The sequence below is a fragment of the Rattus rattus genome, chromosome 17, assembly GCF_011064425.1.
Source record: "Rattus rattus isolate New Zealand chromosome 17, Rrattus_CSIRO_v1, whole genome shotgun sequence".
NCBI classification, from domain to species: domain Eukaryota; kingdom Metazoa; phylum Chordata; class Mammalia; order Rodentia; family Muridae; genus Rattus; species Rattus rattus.
Genome location: NC_046170.1, coordinates 46,132,885 through 46,152,439, shown reverse-complemented (window position 1 = coordinate 46,152,439; position 19,555 = coordinate 46,132,885).

Here is a 19,555-nt window from a genome sequence, read left to right as displayed (position 1 = left end):
TACTATGTATCTTGTGTATTGTTATATTGTTATATAACTGTGTCTGTCACTGTCTGTGGGTTTCTATGTACCTTGTGTATGTGTCATATTGTTATATAACTGTGTCTGTCGGTGTCTGTGTGTTACTATGTATCTTGTGCATTGTTATTTTGTTATATAACTGTGTCAGTGTCTATGTGTAACTATGTATCTTGTATATGTGTTATATTGTTATGTTACTGTGTCTGTTGGTGTCTATGTGTTACTATGTATCTTGTGTATGTGTTATATTGTTATATAACTGTGTCTGTCGGTGTCTGTGTGTTACTATGTATATTTCACATATCTGTTTTTGTCACTGTGTTTCAGTGTCTGTTAGTATCTCTCTGTGTAGTAGCATCTCCCTATGTGTCAGTCTCTGTGTGTCAGTGTCTCTTTGTGTGTCAGTGTCTCTGTGTCTGTGGATCAGCATGTCTGTCAATGTCTCTGTGTGTGTTAGTGTATGTGTCTGTCAGTGCCTGTGTGTCTACCAGTGTCTTTGTGTGTGTGGGTCAGTATGTCTATGTGTGTGTTAGTGTGTTGGTGTGTTGTGTGTTGTGTATCTGTATCTGTGTGTAATCTCTCTCACCAGATCAATCTTCACTCCCCTTTCTACCCTCCTTATGCCTTTCCTTGCATGTCTGCAAAGTTTTTTGCTTTTTTTCCCCCCTGGTTGAATGAACCATTCCAAAATGCCAAATCAGTGTGCCTGGCTAAGTATGTATCCACAATGACAGGGGTCAGGAAAAAAGACTGGATGTGTAAAGTTGGTTACTCACTTTGCCTAATCACCTCATCAGTACACTTACTTGATTTCCCAGTGCTGAGCTATGAACATAGCACTCTTATAGAAACAAAGGTTACGTGCCAGCTTTCTATCACTGTGATAAAACATCTGAGAAAGTCAACTCAGAGGAACGAGGGTTTATCTTGGCTCATGATTTCTGGGGCTCATGTATTTCAGTACACAACCTTCTGTATTCACTGTTGCACGGCCTGCTGGGTCCAGGGGATTGAACTCAGGATACCATAGTAGCAAGGAAGGCACGTCACTGACTGTCTTCCATTACTTTCATAAATAAATTTGTTGCATGTGTTCTGGTTTCTCAGAACAGACTATGTCCACGTGGTCCCCAACAGCAGTACCCTGAATGCTGTAGGTTCCCTGCTCTCTCTGTCCCCTTCCTTTACCAGCTAGCTCCACACTATGCCTTGCCTCTGTCTTTACAAAGATACTCCTCCAGAGGCTTCTACATATGTCCCTTTTGCCTCACAGAGAATGTACCACCAAGCAACTGTGGGACTGCTGTGAGGTGAACATGTCAGGGGTTATCCAGGGGTCACCATCTGTGGGTGAGAAGCCTGGTGTGAAGGGCAGCTCCTGATGCAGGCTGAGTCTGAACTAGAAGACACTGACTGTACCTGGGGGCAGGCGGGGTCTCTGAAGAAAGAAAAAGATAGGAGGGAGCTCTAGTAGTAATGGAGGGTGGATATGAAGCTGCAAGTCACCTTAGGAGATATGAGTGTGAGGGATAAATCAGAGGAGAACCAGCTAAGCAACCTTAAGACACAAATTTGTGTCTATCAGATGAAGACAGAAATGCTGGGTCCAACAGCGCGCACAGTTACTGAGAACTGAAGGGACAGACACTTCTTTAACTGTCTCTTTCTTCAGCATCTTTTCTTTTAACCAGTTTATGCAAGACTGAATGAATTGAAAGTGCACAATCTAGTAAATCTGGGAAAATGGATATAGTCATGACGGCAATCAAGATAGAAACGTATCTGTCCTTAGTCCTCCCCAACCTAAAGCTGTCTTTTCATAATGGTCCTTAGGGTAGCTATGTTCAAAATGGAAACAAACTAAGCCAGAGAGGAAAGAGGAGAGGAGGGGAGGAGAGAAAAATGGGAGAAGGGGAGGGGAGAAGGGAAGAGGAAGAAAAGGGGAGAGGAGGAAGAAGGAGAAAGCAGGAGGGGAAAAGGTAAGGGGAAGGGGAAAGGAGGAGGGGAGGAGAGGGCAAAGGAGGGGGAGAAGAAGAAGATGGGAGGAGGAGGAGAGAAGGAAAGGAAAGGAAAGGGGAGGGGGAAAAGAAGAGAAGAAGGTAGAAATGGAAGGCAGGAGGAAAGAAGGAGGAATAGGAAAAGGAGGAAGAACAAAAGAAGAGAGAAGAAAAGGAAGAGGACACAGAGAGGAAACAGAGATGAAATACTGGAGAGAAGCACTGGTGACTTTAAAATCCAAATAAATAAACACTGTGATTTGGAGGGGGGAGGGCTAGAGGGAGGGAGAAACACACAGAGAGACAGAGAGACGAAATGGTACGATAAGACTAATCCTTCAAGGAAAACAACCGTCATAGTTCCAGGTTCAGGGATCAGGGACAAGGTCAGATGCCTGGGTTCCTTGCTTTAGGAAGCGATCTGTCTGCACGTTCTTCAGGGCTGAGCTTCCTGGTCCCCCCTCTGCAGCTGGCCGCCCAACCTTGGCCTGGTCTATCATTTTCATCCAAACATTTAGATCTGCGGCTGGGATAGATATTACTGGCTGGGTCAAAAGACAGTTCTGGTATGAAATATTTATACTTCACTGGCCTCTGTCTGTCTGCATCTGTGTAGTTTTGCCAAGCAGTTAATACTTTCCACTGAATATTCTTTATTCTTTTTTGGGAAGAAATGTCTTCAGAGTAGAAACCGGGGAAGGGGGGTGAGGGCAGGCCTCCAAACGTTGGCTTTTCCTGAGACTCTGGGCGCACCTCCCAAAGTAGACAGCCTTGGAAGGGAATTCTGGCCTCGGACTTGCAAATGGTTCAGGCTGTTTATCTTGTAATTCACTGTTGTTATTCTCTCCTGCTTGGTTTCTCTGAAGGAGATTACAGTTTGATAATCAAAGTATTGGATGGAAGGGAAATTGTCTTCTTTGGATACAGGAGTGAGTCGGAGGGAGCAGACCTCTTCACTTCAACTCAATTTTGAGTAGTGCACTGATTCGAACAATTCCTAGTCAGAGTGTCAATAAAAGTTGTACTTTAATCATTGGAAAGTTCTCTAAAGAAAAAAATTTCTAAATCTAACATTCTAAAAAATGAATAATTGTATGTTTACGGTGTGTGTGTGTGTGTGTGTGTGTGTGCTTCTGTGTGTATGTCTCTGTCTGTATGTGTATATGTCTGTGTGTGTGTGTATGTGTGTGTCTATGTGTGCCTGTGTGTGTGTGTCTGTGTATGCCTCTGTGTGTGTCTCTGTGTGTGTATGCCTGTGTCTATGTGTGTGTCTATGTGTGCCTGTGTGTATGAATGTCTGTGTGTGTGTGTGTGTGTGTGTGTGTGTTTCTTGAAATGGTGGATCTGAAGCAATGAGTGTATGCTGCACCCTTCCCACTAATGCTTCCAGATCATTCTCTTTCCCTTTTCCCAAATGACTTTGGCTTTGAAATTCATGTTGCACAGCACAGACTACTACCTCTCCTGGTTTCACCACCCACCTCTCCCAGGGTTACTTCATTTATGGAAGGTCTCAGCCTATAGCTGAGCCCTCTCCCACATGACTCAGGCTATAGTTCTCTGTGATGTCACTACCCACACCATTATTCCTACAATGGGGGCCTCCCAGTGCCTAGACCTTTTCCTGCAGGTTTCCAGCTCGCACTGGTTCCTCAGGCACAGAAGTGTGTTCCGGTGCTTGATATCCACTTGGTATCACTCTTCCCATGCTTGGCCTCTTCTCGTGGATCTCAGTGCTGAGCATTCCACTGTGTCCCTCTCACCTGTGTCTTTCCAGCTTGCTCTCCAGACTTCCAACTCTCCTTCTTCTTCCTCCAGCCTGGATGAATACCCATTGATTCTGCCCCATGTCCAGGTTGCAAACCTTGAAGATATCTTCAGTCTTCTCTCTCTTGCTCTAACTGATAATCCAACCTTCAAAGCTGGGCTGAGTTTGTGGCACTCTGGGGCAAGGTGACCCCCTGTCTACCTCTAGCATTCCCTTGTGTGGTGAAAGATTCCATTTGTGTACATGTGTGTGAGCACACACACATAAATAAAAAGTAAAAAAAAAAAGACCTAAATGAAAAATAAAATAAAATATTTAGTCAATGGAAGACTACATATATGATATTTCTTTATGGCTATACTGGAACTGAAGTTTTCTACCTTCTGCGGATGATATCATTGTAATGAATTAGCCCCGTATTCATGATTAGGATGGTAAAGATAAATCCATTGTGTTGCTAGTCATTAAAACATGTATCATGTGCCAATGATATACAGTATTAACAATGGAAATAACAATGTTTCTGATTTATGTGTTTACTATAAGTTTCTTGTTCTTCTTTTCTTTTTCCTGAAACAAGGTATCACTATGCAGCTCAGACTGGCCTTGCCCTCCTGACCTACCTAGCGACTGACTTGCAGGTGTATGCCACCACACCCAACTTTCATTGCTGTCTTAGCAATGCCCTGGCTTATAGAGAATAAGACTTGTTATAAAATGGAACGTGATGTGACACTGGCGGCAGTTTCATGGTCTTTCGGCTGACTGTGTTGATGAACCTGCACCCTCTAGGATGCTCACCCAGTAACAAGCTCCCCTAACAGCATGGTCAGAGGGTGCGGCTAGCATCCAGCAGGGCACATCTGTATTCTAATGCATCATTAGATTTGTTTCGTGAAGAAGTCCTTTCTCTGGACCCCCACATCAGACAGGAGTGCAGTTGCCCTTATTGCTTAAGGTTCATCAGCTTGGTAATAACATTACAGAGGCTTAGTTGAATTAGTTGAATTGAAAAGCTTCATCAATTTTGCTGTGCTCCACAGTGGTTTATTTAGCACTGTGAGTCATCTTTTGTTGAAGGTATGAAAGTGCCTGCTCACAAACACCCGCGCGCCCACCTGGGCCTCTTGACTCATGATCACTACCAGGAGACTTGTTACCGTAATCTACAGCTGTTGACTTAGTAGGTTATCTGCTCCCTGCTTAATTTATGTTTTGGTTTTTTTTTTCTAGAAAACTCATCTACGTCCTAACTCTAAAGGACACACTACCTGATAAAATTTCAAACTGGAGCTGGAGAGATGACTCAGAGGGTAAAAGCATTTGCTGCTCTTCCAGAAGACTGGTGTTTGGGGTCCCAAGACCAACATTTCTTTTTTTTTTTTTTTTTTTTTTTTTTTTTTTTTTTTTTTTTTTTTTTTCAGAGCTGGGGACCGAACCAGGGCCTTGAGCTTGCTAGGCAAGCGCCTACCACTGAGCTAAATCCCCAACCCCAAGACCAACATTTCTAACTCCCGCTCTAGAGAGATCAGACACCCTCTTCTGGCCTTCAGGGGCACTTGAACATGCACACAACCTCTGCACACATACGTACACATAAATGAGTTTAAAGTCAATCTCTAAAAATAATTTAGACTATCTCAGTCTACCAAGTAGATACAAACTGAGAAAGAAATAAAAGCATTAAAGAACCGTCATCTGTTCAAAGGAAACTTCAGAGCTGGGAACTAATAAGCCACAGGAAGTCCTGTTTTGGTCAAAGGACCTTTAGGAAAGATGAAGAAGTAAGGAATGAAGGTTGAGCCCTAGGGATTCCATCATGGGACATAAAATAAAATTATTCAACACAAAGAACTGACTAACAGGAATCAGCTGGTGGGAGCCTTTATTTTTATTGGCCACACTCGGGATCAAAACCAGGGCCTTGCACATGCAAGGCAAGCCCTCTACCACTGAGCCGCATCCTCAGCTCCCTTTTCACAGTTTGTTTTGAGACACGGTTTGTCTCACTAAGCTGCCCAGGGTTATCTTGAGCTCAGTCTGAAGCTCAGGAAGACCTGAAGCTTGTGATCTCTCTGCCCTGTACAGCCAGGATCTCAGCCCTTAACCACCTCGGGGAAACTGTAAAGCGCTCAATTTATTTCTGAATCGTCAGAGTATTGAAACACAAATGAGAAGGGGGTCAGTTGCTTGACTTCCTCAGCCTGGTGTACCCTAGGGCCCAGCACCATTCATTTTATGTCACTCAGACACTGGCATGGCTGCTCTTTCCCTGTTTCTTTGACTGACAGCCAGGTGAATAAGGACTGTGGCTCCCAGCATACACTGCCAGGAGACTTCCTCCCCAGCTGGGTCCTTTCTTACCACCCATCATCAGACACTCCCTTTCTCCAAAACAACACCTAGCCACCACCCCACCCCCCAAGACTCCAAATCTTTAAAGATTAGGAAAAGGAATAAGAAGATAGATGGAAAATATTAGCAGAAAAACCAATCTTGGTCTTATAATGTGAGAAACATGTTTTTTTGTTTTTTGTTTTTTTTTCTTTTTCTTTCGGAGAAACATGGTTTTTGACCAGCGTGACCTGAGGTCAGACATCCAGGAAGAGGAAGGAACTTCCGGCTTTTCAGGAAGTCGCCCGGCTCTACCTCAGAATGAAAGACTCTCTCTTCCAATCCCATCCCTCTTACTTTGGTCTGTTTGTTTATATCAGAGCCTGGGTATGCTGCCCAAGCTGGCTTCAAACTGTCAATCCTCCTGCCTCAGGCTTCTGAGTGCTGGTGACAGGCATGGGCCCCTCATGACGCTTCGTTCCCTTTATTTATAATAAGATGTCCTCCTGTTGAAAGGATGCTACTTCTGGGGATACTGAGGGAGGATTGAGGACGAGCAAAGTATGATGCGGGGTCAGGAGGCTTTGTCCTTCCTCCTGTCTGGCCTCCACACGCAGATGTTCATCACCCGCATGGTAACGGTGGCTGCTGGAATCCCTTAATTAGAAAAATCGTAGTGCTCCCTGTGTTGGCAGAAGATGAGGCAGATGTGTGGACTATGCCCAGCACACTGGTGATCTGCCTACAACCAGTACAAACATGGTGGCACCTGTCAAGGCCACTCTGGGGTGCAGCTCTGGGTATCTCCTTGGGAGTCTGGGGGAAAGAGTCAAGCCAACTATAATCCTGAACTCCCAGAAGCTAAGTCCACATGTCTTTAAACTGTGTCTTCATTGAGTGCCCATGAACATACCAGACTCCAGGGAACCGCTTGCTCTGCTTCTACGAAATCATCCACCCCTGGACAGTATGGTGTTCCTAGGATCCTTCACTGCTCCCAGATTCAAAGTCAGCTTTAACATCTTAGCAGCATCCTTGTATTAAAGTAAAACACAGAGAGAGTTGGTCCCTATGCTCTACATCAGGAGTATCGGTGGCATACAGCCACCTTGAGCCAAAGGAGAAGACACTATGCATGAGAGCAAAGAAAGGCAAGGCTTGAGGCTACACTTCCTCTTGTCTTCTCAGAAACAGGGGGATGAGCCCGGGAGAAAGCACAGGTTTATTGCTCTAGAATAGACATTTGTCTGAGAGCAGAATCTACGGTCTAGTTAAAGTAACATTCAGAGAAACGTCTGCTAACGGATGCAAAATGGACAAGTAAATCAGTGGGACACATAATTGTCTATAAAGAGTTCGGTTAAGGAGACTGGGAAAGGATACTGAACAAGCGAGGCAGGGGCTCCGGCCCTCAAATGGATGGGTTTGATTCTAGCTCCGTTTTGATCCCTGGTAATCGGGCAGAGCAGGAACACGTATCTGTGAAATCTGTACCTAGGAGACATCGCCTTCACATGCAAAACACCGCGGTTGTCTGCTTCTTCTAGATCATCCCATCTCAAAAAAGCACTTTGGTTTTGTATACCCAGTTGTGGTAGAACAGAACTACAGAGAGTTTAGAAAGCCCCCAACTGACACCAGCCAAGCTGATAAAATTACAATTAAAACCCTACAGGAGTCAATGGTTTCACCCAGTAGATAAAAGAATGTTGTTCATAGGCAGGAGTCGGGTCCAGAGGAGGGCAAGTTGACTACAGAAACCAGTCATGGGAACTCTAAGGATCATGGGGGACTTCGAGGATTCTGAAAGACTGTATCGGCTGAGGGTCAAGGTCGTATTGCTAGCAGAACGAACAGAACACGTGCTCCTGAGAGTAAAGGAAAGGACTTAACAGCCCAGCAAGCTGCAGAACGCCCCACCACAAAGCATCCAATCCATTATGCGGAGAGTCAGACATGGGAAGTGAAGCCAGAAAGAAGCCAGACGGTTACCATTTTCATGCCACAAAACCAGATGCCTTGGCCGGAGACCAGTACTTTCTTCCTAGGTGGCTCAACCAGGGCAGGAAGGACCGATACCACCCCTATCAAGGGTTCACAGATCATTTAAGTGAGCCCTTCAGAGGGCAGGCATAGCCATGATTACAGACCTCCATGGTCTTCCCAGGGGGGAGAAGCACACCGGCCTTGAACCTTAGCAGTTAGTGTTGGTTAGCACTGCCCAGCGCAGGTTACAAAGCACAGGGAAGAATTCTTTGGAGCACATTAAACAATAGTCATTTACAAAGGCATGCTATAATTGCTGACGGTCGCGCTGGTCTGGGAAATGGTTTTCCTCTCAGTGGATGCTAGCCTGATCCCTCTGCTGAGGCTGGGAATGTGGGTATTCTCATAACTGGTTAGGAGCAAGGAGGCACTCATGCACAGCCCACAGATACCTCAGCTGTTAAGAAGTGAGTCTGTCGATAAGAAATATATACTGAGGGGCCCAAGGTGTGGTGGCTCCCTTGATAGACTGCTCCCCTAGCATGCACAAAGTGCTGGGTTCAGTTCCCAGGGTGGCAATATATGCCTACAAGTTCAGGAGGTAGAGGCAGGAGGGTCAGGAGCATCCTGACAAGGTCATCCTTGTCTGCATAACAAGTTTAAGGGCAGAGGTCAGTCAGCATTAGATAAGGCCCGGCCTCAGACAAACAATCAAAACAAACAAACAAAAGGGATTGAGAACCACCAGAATGGGCAAGGCATCATGGGAGAAAGATCTTCAGAGTAGACGAAGCTTTGGGAAGTGTGCCAGGGATTTTGCACACAATGTCCAAGAGGTTTTAAGCTGTTTTAAGCTTTCTTCAGTTCAGAACTAGACAGTGATGCCTAGAAGGATGGGTGATCTCCCAGCTACCTGTCCTTCCTGTATACCTGACCTCTGTATGCTCAGCTGTTAAAATGGAATTGCAGATGCCTGTCCTATGAGACTGTCCTAAGGACCCATGGCGGATATGAATCCCGGTCATTCTCCTGAAACACAGGGTCACATAGGTCCTATTGACCAGCATGGGTGGTACATGGGATGGTCCTATGTTCCAAGGGACTGGCAAGCCCCCTTGTTTGAAAGTTTGTAGACTGTAGGTTATGAGAGAAGAGGCACCTGAGCAGGGCCTAGGAGGGGAAATGGGGTTTGCCTGGGTGGAGGGATGGCTAACAACGTAGCAGGTAATGAACAAAGGCTTCAAAAGGCAGGAAAAGACAGCACTTTAATCATAAACTGCCAACAGTTTACTAAGCATGGGGGGCTGGGAAGAAGCTAAAGATACATAAAGAGTTCTTTACACTCAGGGTTCTATTGGGTCATAGACTTGGGGTGTCCATTAGGAAAATGGATGCAGACAGGGGTATGCAGACGGACTGCTGGAAAAGAGGCAGGAAGACAGGGAGGCTATATCACACACACACACACACACACACACACACACACACACACACACACACGCATGCACCCACATGAAAATACATATGTGTGAGCATATACACATTCGAGAGCACACATGGGCAGGCAGGGTTGATGTAAAAGCAAGAACAGAATTCTCAGTTTGCACCACTCTTAAGGTGAGCTTCAATCTACTTTAAATCAGTTCACTGCGTCAGAGAATTTCCAGGAACGAAACTTGATAAAAGGCAAGGACTCACTGTGTGCCAATAATTAAATTTGTATTCAACAAGTACAAAAGAACGGCCGCGTGCACGGGGAGAAGCTGCTTGACTCAGACCCACTGAAGTTTAGTTCTCACAGTCTAGAAATGTGAGGCTAGGTTATGAACTTTGGGAAAGGCGAAATTCACTGTCTAAATTATGAAATTAGTCATATGTTCAGAAAGCAATGGGTCAGTTCTGTTTGGGGTCTTGGAGTCCATTTTTCTCATGAACATAATCTTGTAAACAGATAAAGATCAAGTTCTTAGCTTATAAAAGTCTTCAAATCACCATGTATTTATTCTGCACTGGCAAGCAGGAGAGTTGAGCAATCCTTTCATAGTCACACTAGTAAGAAACAATAAAGTAAATTTGAAAATAGAGATAAAGCAGGTTTAGTTACAGACTAAGGGATTGATAATTTGTAACGATTCCAACGAGACTACAGGATCTGTGAGCTTTGTTCTACTTTTGTCAAATTTAACTTTTGTAATGTGTGATTTTTATCCTTCATTCATTAGACATAACTTAGGGATTGATAGCTGGATATTGACTCATGGCTAGGAACTTTAGTGCAAATATACAGTTTTTTTAATTCAAGGAAAAACCAGCACATGACCATTACTAATGTGGGCAGTCAGTTAACAAACCTTGAGAGATGACCACATTAACCCTATCATCCCTCTGCATGTCAGCTTGTAGGTAGCCCTTGCACCTCAGAAATGGAATAAAGAAATGTTACTGAGGAGATAATCAACTGGGAAAAAGAAAAACAGGAAAGAAAATATCTCTCTTTCCCTCTCTCTCTCTCTCTCTCTCTCTCTCTCTCTCTCTCTCTCCCAGTCTGTGTGTATGTGTATGTGCATATGCGTGTACATGTGCATGTGCGCACACACACACACACACACACAAGTGCACATGTGTGTACACCTGGTCTTCACTGCTGTAATACAGTGCCTGAGACTGGCTCAATTATAAAGAACAGAAGTTACCTACTTACCACAGATCCAGAGGCTACCAAATCCAGGATCAAGGTGCAGGTAGGTTTGGTTATCTAATGCTGGCTACTCTCTGCTTTCATGATACTTAGGAGTTAGATGCAGGATGGAGTTGTTTAGGTCATCCTCAACTAAATAACTGGTTTGAGGCCAGTTATGGGATTCCTAGAGCTCACTAGCCAAACAGCCTAATCAAATCTGTGATTTCCAGGTACAGTGAGAGACCTTGTCTATAAACAAACAAACAAACAAACAAACAAACTGTAGAGATGGCTCAGTGGCTAAGAGCACTGGCTGTTCTGTCAGAGGACTGGGATTCAAGTCCCAGCACCCACATGGCAACACAAGGCTGTCTCTGACCCCAGTTCCAAGAAATCTGACACCCTCACATAAACACACATGCTGGCAAAACACCAATGCACATAAAATAAAAATAAGTAAAATCATTTAAAAAATGTAAAATATATTTTGAAAATACAAACAAACAACAAAACCCAAACAGATACGGGCTACTGAAATCCAGATGTAGAGAACTTATTCCTGTGGTAACTAACGGTACTTGGTAACTAAACGGAACTTAGTTACTTTTAATTAGTTACTTAGTTAGTTACCAAGTACTTAGGCACTTTCCAGATAGATGCTTATTTATAGCTCATCTTAAGTCCCTAGAACAGGAGAAGACATTTCATGGAAGGTGTGCTGAACAGCTTAGAAGAGTCTCGGTGAGCTGTCCACGCCAGCCTGCGGGCATGTCTATGGGGACCGAGTCCACTGTGGGTCCTGAACTATGTAACAGTGGAGAAGTCAAACTGAACACAGGAGAGTCAGCAATGCTCACAATGAGTTCTCTTGGCTCCTCACAGCAGGTACCATGTGACCCGAGCTCAGCCTACATGCTTTCAGTTCCTGTCTCGACTTCCCTGCTCTGATGGACTGTAACCCAAAGACAGTAAGCTAAAATAGCGCTCATCTTCCATCAAACTGCTTTTAGTCGGAATATTTTACCATGGAAACTGGAACAGACGGTGCTCTAGTCAGCCAGGGCTGCTATGACAAAACGCTGCAGCCTGGTTCGATTGAACAAGAGAAATTTATTTCTCACAGTTCTTAAGACTGGAGGTTTCTAACATGGGTGTCAGAAAGTTTTGTTTCCCCTGGGGTCTACATCCCTTGGCTCAATGTCTCCCACTGTGTCCTCATGTGGCCTTTTTCTCTGTGAGCCTGTGAAGGGCACAGTCGCCTGAGCTCTGTCCTTTTGCAAGAACATGGTTCTGGGGACCGGGGAAGCCTAGTGAAGTCCTTGCCACACGAGTGCAAGGGCCTGAGCCTATCACTAGCACCCACATAAACAGCTACGTGTAGCAGCAGGCACCTGTAGTCTCGGCACCGGGAAGGCAGAGGTTGGAAGATCCTTGGGGCTCTCTGTCCAGACAAACTCGCTGACTCAGTGAACTCCATGTTCAATGAGAGACAGTCTCAGAAAATAAGGTAAAAAGAGATTGAGGAAGACACATGATGTCAACCTCTGGCCTCCACGCACATACACAAAGGTATGTGCACATGCACACAAACAAAAGAACACTGTAGGGTGAGCATTAGTTAACCATATGGACTTTGTTAACCTCAGTGACCTAGTAATATCTCTACTGACAAATATAATCTCATTCTGAGGTGTCTTGGGGTTAGGACTTCAACAAATGGATGTTGCCAGGGGTCACGACTTAGCCAACAAAGGATCTTAGGAGAAGCCAAGGCTAATGTGATTGTCCTCCTGGATGGAAGTACAAGTGTCATCTGCAAATGGGACTCTCTGTGGCCTAGACACGACACCAGCACCCATGTGAATGTGCCTCTGAGTGCTTAGAGGTATGAGTGTGTGTGTGTGTGTGTGTGTGTGTGTGTGTGTGTGTGTGAGAGAGAGAGAGAGAGAGAGTGAGAGAGTGTGTGTGTGTATGTGTGCATGTGCATCTATGAGTGTGTGTGTGTGTGAGAGAGAGAGAGAGAAAGAGAGAGAGAGTGTGTGTGTGTGTATGTGTGCATGTGCATCTATGTGTGTGTGTGTGTGTGTGAGTGTGTGTGTGTGTAGCGTGCAGATGTAGGCCAGAGGTCGTCACTGAATATCTTTCTGCATTATTCTCCATCTTGTTTATTGGACGCTCAAACAGGAGCAAACCAATTTGGCTATGGCTGCCCAGTGAACTCCAGGGACCTGCCTGTCCTCACCTTCACCTTCACATGTTGCGGTTACAAGAGTGCACAACTATGTGTGTCCCTTACAAGGAAGGGCTCTGGGATCTAACTCAGGTCCTCATACTTGGCAGACAGATGTCTTATCAACCGAGTCATTGCCCCATTCATGGAGATATTTTTTGTCCCCGGTTTTAGGGAAGGGAAGTGAGAATCCTCCCCGTCCTGCCCCTGTCACCTACAGGATAAGAGGCTGCTAGTACCAGGTGGTGATGAGTCGGCCTTGGGTCCTCCTGGGTTGATTTGTGGTAAGCGGTTGTCATGGTGGCCTCATACTGTGATTTGGAGGTCGGCACTGTGAAGGCAACGTACGGAGATGGCTTCAGAAAGTAGAAATTACTGTAAATAAGGTAGTGTTTAGATGTTTTTTAATTTTATGAGGCTCATTGTGTCATGGTCAAATGAAAACCTTGGCATTTGGGCAGGAAGCGTGTGGCTGGTGGGGTGGGTGGATGCCCAGTCTGCCTGCTGACCTGAGGCAAAGCCACTCAGCAGTCTCCAGCCAACTACAAAAAAAGATTCTCAGGCCAGAACACGATGGCCCCTTCCTCCCTGAAGCTCTCTACCTCCCACTTCCTCAGCTGCTGATGGGGCTAAGAGAGGAGTAACATCCCATGTGGGAAGGAGGGGGTCTTCTAGGCCTGGGGATAAGTGGTGCTGTGTGTGTGTGTGTGTGTGTGTGTGTGTATGTGTGTGTGTGTGTGTGTGGTGTGTGTATGTGTGTGTCTCTGTGTGTTTGTGCATGTGGTGTGTATGTATGTAGTGGAGGGGGTCTGTGTGTCTGTGTCTGTGTATGTGCCTGAGTGTGTGTGTGTGTGTGTGTGTGTGGTATGTGTATATGTAGTGGAGGGTCTGTGTATGTGTCTCTGTGTGTGTCTGTGTAATGTGGTATGTGTATGTGTGTATCTGTGTGTGTTTGTGCATGTAGTGTGTGTGTCTGTGTGTGTGTGTATATGTAGTGGGTGGGGTCTCTGTGTGTCTGTGTAAGTGCCTGTGTGTATGTGTGTGTAGTGTGTGTGTATGTAGTAGGGGGTCTGTGTATGTGTCTGTATATGTGTCTGTGTGTATATGTGTGTGCATGTGGTATATGTTCATATCTATGTGTGTGTGTCTGTATTTGTATACACATGTAGTTTGTGTGTGTGTCTCTGTGTTTGTGTATGTGGTGTGTGTATGTATATGCATGTGGTATGTATCTGTGTGTGTGCCTGTATATGTGTGTATGTGCATGTAGTATATGTGTGTACACATATGTGCTTGCATGTGGTTTGTGTGTGTCTATGTGTATATATATATATATATGTCTGTATGTGTGCCTGTGTATGTGTGTGTACATGTATAGTGTCTGTGTGTGTGCCTGTGTGTCTATGTTTATGTTCATGTGTAGTATGTGCGTCTGTGTGTCTACGTATGTGCATGTGTAGTGTATGTGTGTATGTGTGTCTGTATGTATGTGTGTCTGTGTCTGTGTGTGTGCCTCTGTGTCTGTGTCTCTGGGTATATGTGTACATGTGGTGTGTGTGTATATGTGTAGTGGGAGGATCTGTGTATGTGTGTGTCTGTGTGTATACATGCATGTGTAGTGTCTATGTGTGTGCCTGTATGCATGTATACATGTGTGCTGTGTGCATGTAAGTGTGACTGTGCACATGCATGTGGAGGCCAAAGGACAACCTTGGACATTATTCTTCAGACATTTTAACACATTAGACATTTTTAGGTTTTTTGAGACAGTGTATCTCTCACTGGTTTAGAGCTTGCCAAGTAGGTAAGGCCAGCTGGCCAGGAACCCACAGGGCTTGGCCTGTCTCTGCCTCCCCATAGCTGGGATTGCACATTTGGCCACTGTGCTTGTGTCCTCATGCTTGGCCATAAGTAACTTATTCAGTGAGCTGTGTCCCCAGCACAGGCAATGGTTCTAATTAGATGAAGTCAGCGGAATGCACTGTCCTTCCTGAGAGGCCCTGAGTCCTGAGGAGTCAAAGGAACACTCTGATGTCATTAAGGCTGAACTGAGTCGTGAAGGTCCAAAGTTCTGGGTGAGGCTTGCAAGTGTCAGAAGAGTTCCTGGAGGTGGGGCTTTATGTCTGACCCCAAAGCCAACCCATAAAAAGTTGGGAGTTGTGTATATCCCCACTCCTCAATATCACGTGAAGTACAGAGTGGAACAGAGAGACAGGTATGCTGGTTGGGAAATGGTACTTCTGGTCTGCCTGCCCAACTATAGCATGGGTTCCGCACCTGATGTTGGACAGGCAAGGCATACCCGCCTGTGGAGGACGATAGCAGCTACCTCCTGGGGGCACAGGGAGGAATCTACCAATGTGGGCTGAGAACAGTGCAGGATATGGGACAAAGGAGGCTTGTCCGGCATGCGGTGAACAAAGACTCCTTTGGAATTTTCACTGAGTTGTTAAGGGAGAGAAGGAGGAAGAGAAGCGGAGGACAGGCAGGCAGAGAGGCAGACAGACAAGCAGGCAGACAGACAGACAGAGATTGTATAGACCTCCTTGTTAATGACATGAAGCTTGGGAAAGGTACATGGGTTTCCTGAAGTGCTACTCAACAATTTATAATACCAAACACTCTCTTTCCCTAAGTGGCCAGACCTTACTCCACAGACTATACATCTTTCCTCCTCCTCCCTCCTCCTCCTCCTCCTCCTCCTCCTCCCTCCTCCTCCTCCTCCTCCTCCCCTCCTCCCTCCTCCTCCTCCTCCTCCTCCTCTAAAGATAATGCCCTTCTTTCCCTCTTTCTGAAGCTCCATGCCCTGGGGAATTGCAGGAAGTTGTGCACAGTCTGGCTCAGTCCCATCTGCATCTCCTGTGCTTTGATGTGGAGTCAGTTAATCAACGTGGCCCAGGCCTTGACGGAGACCAATCACCAGAATCCTTTCCTCCGCCCCAGCACTGGCCCGAGGAATTCTGGGTTCATCTTTGCTGATGTTCAAGAGATATACCCAGGGCCTGCAGAAGGCCTCCTGGACTGCCAGTCTAGCAGAATTGGTGAGCTCCAGGTTCAACAAAAGAGTGTCTTGAAATATAAGGAGAGGAGCTGGAGAGGTCTCTGAGGTTAGACGTACTTGCTCTGCTTCCAGAAGAAGCCAGTTCGGTTCCCAGCACCGGTGTCAGGTGGCTTACGACCGCCTGTAACCCTAGCCCCCCAGGCAATCAAATGTGTGCACACAGATGTACAAATGACAATAAAATCTTTTTTTTTAAATAGCAAAGAGGTGAAGAGATAGAAGAGGGTGTCTGACATCCGCCATGGGCGCATGGCTCTCCTGTGCTTCCAAGGCAGACCTCTCATGTCTGCCGTTCTAACAGTGACAATATCCTAGAGCACTCTTCCCATATCCCTTACCGCAGTTCTGACTTGGCCCTAAGTCAGGTCCTCTCTGAGGGCATGCCATAGGCATGGTGCAGTCTTCCCCTTAATGCATACGAGGGGTGCTCTGGTTTGCTTCTGCTGCTGTATTAAAACACCCTGACAAAGAGCAACTTAGGAGAGGAAAAAGGTTTGTTCTAATTTACATTTTCAGGTCACCGTTCACCATTGACAGAAGTCAGGGCAGGAACTCAAAGCAGGAACCCAGAGGCAGGAACCGTGAGGGAGTCCTGCCTGCTCCTTCACTCTTTGGTTTGCTCACTCATTTTATTTTACAGCCCATGATCACCTTCCCATCCAGGGACCTCCTGCACCAATGATTAATTCACGATAATCCCCCACAGACATTCAAACAGACCAGTCTGATCTAGGGAATGCCACAATGGAGTCAATTTTACAGTTAAAAGCTAGCCAGAACATGGGGTGTTGTAAGTACCATCTAACCGACTCACTGGACACTTGAGAGATCGTATTTGAATGTAGTCTGCACCCTCACCTGACTCCCAGACATACTGGCTTAATTCTTTCTTCAGAGCTCACTTCTCTAAGTAATTGTGTTGTACCTGGAGACCCCTAGCTCCCAGCATGCCCCTAACACCTCCTAGCCCTCCACTTCCAAATCTCCCCACAGTTGTCCTTCTAAGCCACCTCACTCCTCTCTCCTCACTCCCCTCTCTCAGTGTCTCTAAAGACCTTCCACCACTTCAGGCTTGTCCCTTTACTGTCCCTGTGTGCCCATACCCTTGGCTGGTTAGCCTGAGGTTGGTGCCCTATGCCATTGACTGTGTAAGATGCTCCAGCTGGCGTAAGTCCCTTGCTGGTGTGGAGATGGTCAGCCTGGATGCAGTGGTTTAAGTTGCCAAGCTGTTGATCCACTCCCTTCACCGACTACACTTGGAGGAAGGGAGAGCCCCATGCCAAAGCCAGGAAGTTCTGTCACCCATTCCTACTCTGATTTCACACCAGGATACAGGTAGAAAAACCAGAGGTCCACCGATGCTCATGGAGGACCAGGACAGGTCCCCATGGACAATATCCTGTGCCCTGCAACACCCTCCAGTCTGCAAAACCATCCCAGGGCGGTTTTAAGAGAACAGCGGGGTTTGCTGGATCTGTAAACAAAATGCTGCTACCCACAAGAAAGTCAGGTTGTTTTCTCTCTTGTTGATAAATCCCAATGGCCTACTCTGAGTTCTGGCCAAGGCAGAGCACAGCTTGGAATCCAGAAGTGCACACATTTCTATCCAGATCTGTCCTTCCATTAGTTAATCAGACACTGTCTGAGGTCATCAGAAAGATGTGGAAAATTCCTCCCTGAGCAAATGACTTCAACAGCAATGGCTTTACATTACATTTTGTGTTTCATTTCCCCTGGGTTTAGTGTTCCAGGCACCCTAGAGTGACTTCCCCGTAGACCTGGTTTGTGCTTTCTGGGGCCCTAGCTCCAGCCAGCAAGTATCTAGAGTAGGGCTAGCAGGGGTGGTGCATGCCTTGCATCCCAGCAAGTGGATGTCTGAGTTGGACATGTTTCAGGAAAGGAAAGGAAAGGAAAGGAAAGGAAAGGAAAGGAAAGGAAAGGAAAGGAAAGGAAAGGAAAGGAAAGGAAAGAAAAGGAAAGGAAAGGAAAAGAAAAAAGAAAGGAAGAAAAGAAAGGAAGGAAGGAAAGGAAGGAAGGAAGGAAGGAAGGAAGGAAGGAAGAAAGAAAGAAAGAAGAAAGAAAGAAAGAAAGAAAGAAAGAAAGAAAGAGAGAGAGAGAGAGAGAAAGAGAGAAAGAAAGAAAAACAAAGAAACAAAGAAAGGGAGACTATAGAGTAAATTTTTTGTGAGACTTCTCCTGGGGAGACGTGAACTTGGATTCACTCCAGATAGGTCACTGATGACAGACCGAAGAAACCTTTCTACCGGAGTCTAGTTTGGTGAACAGGGTGAGTTTACTGATGTGATAGCTGCTTCCCAGTACAGCCAGATCCCAGCATGACGTCAGTCCATGTAACAACGTATAACACTGGAGCTCTCTGCGCAACTAGCAGGCAGTTCCCCAGAAGAGTCCCCTTTAACTAGCACTCACTGACTGCTTACGTAATACCCAGGCGGGCCCCCAGAATCTTTGTTTTCTTTTGAGTTCTTGTAACCTTTGTGGGTTTCATGAGCAGTCTCTCCTCCGGGGATGCTTGTGAAGAAAGACCAGCCCTCTTTTGTCTTCAGGAGACAACCTCGGGAGCTACTTCTTGGTTTTGTTCCTTGTTTGAGACCGATGTCAACAGCAGTGTTTGGAAGCCTAAAGATGGGACATGAGTGGGTGGCTGAGGTCCCTCCCACACACAACTATGCAGGATGGGAAGCAGGGGCGTGAGCCCTGGGAGGACTTCCGGGTCTCTGGGCTAGCAGTGGCCCATTGTATGCAGATCTGGGCGGTTCCTCAGCCCGCACCAGGCACCAGCTCCACCTTCAGCTGATACAGAACTGGGTCAGTGCCTCTGCCCAGTTAGGAGGAGCTCTGAGCTGGTTACTCATTCTTACTCATGGAGGTTCCGCAATGCGTCAACGCCAGCCCCAACCTCCGGTCTCCCACATGCATACCGAGCCTCCCTGTCCATCTGGAGAGCAGCGAACTGAGAGGGTTGAAAGGAGATCCCAGACTTGTAAAACCAGATGCTGGGGGCGTCTCCTCTAGGCTGGCTCCCCCTTCTCCGCCAACCAACAGTTTTTACCTTTTTAAAACCCTGGAAGCAGAGCATCTACTGAACTGCTCGTGTGGGACAGGGTGAGGGGTGGGAGTAAAAAAATCAAAGTGATACATGGGCCAACTGTTGCATCCTCAACCACGGGGTTGAAGGAGGGGCTGTCCCCATGAAAACAAAGGCACTCCAGGATCTCCAGCTACCACAGACACTCCTCATCTAGGGAAGACAGGCCAGCTCTGGCCTCCCCTCACCCCTGACTCTTGTCATCCTCCTCTCCGGTTCCCCTAGATCTGCAGTACTGTAGTTGCTGGGGAAGGAGAAATTGTTTCTGCCTAAGGTTGATCTACTCGACTGTGACTTTAAATGCAAAATGTCTGTCACAGGCTTGTGGGGTAAAAATAATGTTTGGGGAAAACATGGAACCTTTAAGAG